Here is a 3966-nt window from a genome sequence, read left to right as displayed (position 1 = left end):
TGAAATATGAAAAATATATTAAAAAAAATATAAAGAGCATACAGGGATTCACATGGTAAAAACATTTAAAAATATTATATATATATTTAAAAATGTAATAATAATAATAATAATAATAATTTAATAGAAGATACACAATAATTAATGAACATTTAAATTAAAAAGGAAAAGAGAACATTACTTTATAAAAATATACAAAGCATACAGGGATTCATATGGGGAAACAATTTAATATATATATTTTTAAAAATTATAATGATGATGATAATAATAATAATAATAATAATAATAATAATAATAATAATAATAATAGATAACAAAAATAAAAAAGGAAAAGAGAAAATATTGCATAAAAATATATAGAGTATACAGGGATTAGTATGGGAAAAAACATTAAATATATATATAGTTAAAAATATAATAATAATAATAGATACACAATAAATAATAACATTTAAAATTAAAAATATGTATAAAAATATATAGGGATTCCATTCATTTTACGTTATAACATTTTTTAATATTTTTCAAAATTCTAAAAACACAGATGTTTAATGTGGTCTCAGACTTTTGGAGACTAATGTATTTCTAAGTTAAACAGGATATTAGGAGTATATAGGGGAAGGACTTGATTTTATCCTTCAGGATTCAATTGGATCGTGAAAAGTGGGCGTTACGTACCCTATATGTAGCCATAAGGGGATGTCAGCCAAAAAGGACAGTCATTTTACAAGAGGAGCAAGTTATTACATTTTGATAAAAGATTACAAAGACGAACATTGTTGTCTTTGGAATAATATGTGCTGATGAATGTGTATTAAGAAAAATTTTATTTCATGTTGACTTGATGGTCCTAAGTGGGCAAAAAAACACACACATCTTTATTTCATGAGCATATCACTGCACCATTATCTTGCTGTGACCACAAATTGAGTGAGACTTTCTCCCTAATAATGTTTCTTCTGTCTCAGTATTTTTCTGTCAATCTAGTTGCTTACAACTCTGAAAACAGCAGTTCTTCTGTCTCACCTCATTGGCAGCACAGACTACACCATTGACTTTGATGCTTACTTTGCCATTGGCATGTGTGGCATGAGTCGGGACTGAAGGCAGCTTGAAAGAGTTAGGAGGTGTATGGCTGTGTATGTGTGTGTTTGTGTGTTAGAGTGTATGTGATGTGGAGTAATGACTTCTGGCACTGTAATGAAGGCAGCAGGATATCCTGTGTCACAGTTGCAGGTTAGCTCTGGCTAGATAAGCTATAATGAATGGACATGAGTGTGTTTATATGTGTCTGTCTCTCTGGGCGAGGAGTTGGGTGGTGGGGGGCTAATTTCAAGAAACCACAATATGTATAAATATAAACCATTTGCCCTATGGAATAATGGTAGGAAAGACTCAGATGAGTGCAAATTGTCTAGCCTTAGGTGTGAATTTAAAGGCAACATGAAATCACATTTGGCCAAGTCTCTGTGGTTGTTAGTTGGTTGCTTACTGGCCCAAGTCAAAAGAGCCAGCTTCCAAGTCTCTATGATAGTATGGTTGATTGATGTTAATCGATGGTACTGTATATGCTTCTGTTGAAGCCATCATCAGTCCATGTTATTTCAACTTTGCTTTGCTATAGAGTTTGTCTTTGGGAGAAATGGCTACAAATCTACATCTGGTAAGAAACCTAATTAAGTTTTTACATTGAAACCTGTTTGAGTCAAAAGAGTAGAGTCTCCAGTTTCATCCAATATGCCGTTTTCAAAATGTTATTGATTTATTACAAAATGGCACGCTGTTAAACACAATGAACACATGTGGACTACAGGCTCATTTTCCTTAAAATATCCTATATTCACTGTGCATTATCACATTGAGTATCAACAGATGCATCCAAAAGCTGAAAAATTTTGCTTTCAGAGGCTGTATACAGAGTTGGGATGAAAATAGGGTGCATTTCAAACTGTTCTGAGATCAGTGCAGACAGACAGCACACTGCAGGTTAAGTCATTCAGTAAATAGGGAGCAAGGGAGCATCCTACAGCTTTCCTATACAGCCAAGTGCATTCACTCCTAATATCCGGTCAATAGTTCCGTTTTAGGCTGCAGATAATCTTTGAACTACTCAACATGTTTTGTAGACATTGGACAATGGAAATCAGTAAATAGATTCAGAAATTTTCATGCAAAATTTTATTTTAACATGGTTGGCAGTGATTGGATGATGCTGGCCATTACTTTGAATCAGAATTAATTATGCTAATTTGTAATGGTATGTCTGTAACATCTCAAAAACATGAATAACCAACACTCCTGGAAACATAAGAAACAATTTGATTAAAAAAAAATTTACTTTCTATAGCTTGGTATTAATAACAATTTCACAACTTAGTCCCACTTTCAACATATGTGAACATCAATTTTTAGAAAAACTATTTGATGTTTCTTAGGGGCTACTAGTCACAAATCAGAAAGGGGAATGGAAAATGCGCACAGCAGTCACGCTCAGGTCTCAGGAGGTTAATAGTGAAATTCCTAGTGAAGAAATATACTACCCATGATCCTGCTGAGAAAGATCCACCAATCAGAGAATCGCAGCCAACAAAGTGCGGCAAGTCAAATCAAAGTTTGTAATGTTGTGATTCTCTTTCACAGAGCTGGCTGGAACTCTTTTTTTAAAAGGATTTTATGAAATCCCTTTGGAAAGAAATGTATGGGAATAATACCTCTGGAACAAAGATGGCTGAATAAGTGGGTGGTGTAATAAAAGTGGCTGTTGTACGAGGTTTGCTTCTCCTCTGAAACATGGCCAATGATGATTCCAGGCAGTGTGCAATGTGTGTGATAAGAATCTGATTATGGGAAACTGATCCTGAGTCTGACTTTAATGAACTATAACCAGAGCTGTTAATTAAAGCTGGGAGACACTTGTTAAGGTGGGAGGTCAATTGATGGACAACTGTGTGTGTGGAGAGGATGTGTTTGACCTCTCCTCTGTGTGTCCCATGTCTCGATGGGTCCCGTACATGACTGCCCTCTAGCTGCCATATGACACCTGCCTCCCTCTCTGTCCTCTCTGTCTCTTTAAAAGATCTATCCATTAGCTTTTTTATTGCTTATTTGCAATCATTATTGCATCTTATTGCTTTTTCTGCTTCTGTTTTATCTTCTAAAATCAAAAGCTAAAGATAATGTAATTTTGCTATTATATGTTATATGATATACTGTAGTAAAGGGTGGTGTGGCACAATGGATTAAAATATGAGCTGATAGCCAAAAGGTTGTAGGTTCAAACCCTGCATAACCTAATACACTTTACTGGCCAGGTTGTTTTGCCTATATCATGGATTATTAATCACTGGTTCTTGTTAAGGCAAGTATCACTATTTTTAATGCTTGTTTTTAAGCATAGGCACAAAAAGAAACCCCTAACCTGAAATATTAAACTTTGCTGTGCAATTCATCCCACAACATTTGTGTTACAGACATGAATGACACATCAAATCTCATGTCTAAAGACAAAGTATTATACAGACTCTTTTGACTTCCAGAACACCCTAGCAAACTAATGCCATAGAAACCACCCAGAAAACTAAAGAAACCATTTAGCAATGCACTAAAAATACGTTCTCAACACCTTAGCAACCAAATACGTAGGACCGCCCTGGCAACCACTCAAAACCCTTGCATCATATCAGTGACTTTTCCACAGGCCAGCAGTATTTGCATTGTGTTGCTAAATTCTTGCAAAAATTAAAAAATCTACTTATTTTTTTTTCTATAACAATAATTGCTGTTATTATCTGAGACGTTTCTGCCTGTCTCTCCTCTAACTTCAGAGATACACACACACACTTCCCCAGGATATGAGCACAGAGAGTATGTGTGTTTTTGTGTCAGTGCATTAGCCATTGTGTTGGGCTGCTCTCTACAGAGGTGTCAGCTAAGCCTTCCTGTTTTACACAATGAGGGTGACAA

This window comes from Myxocyprinus asiaticus, chromosome 24, assembly GCF_019703515.2.
Source record: "Myxocyprinus asiaticus isolate MX2 ecotype Aquarium Trade chromosome 24, UBuf_Myxa_2, whole genome shotgun sequence".
In the NCBI taxonomy this organism is placed as follows: domain Eukaryota; kingdom Metazoa; phylum Chordata; class Actinopteri; order Cypriniformes; family Catostomidae; genus Myxocyprinus; species Myxocyprinus asiaticus.
Note: the sequence above shows the minus strand (reverse complement) of the source record.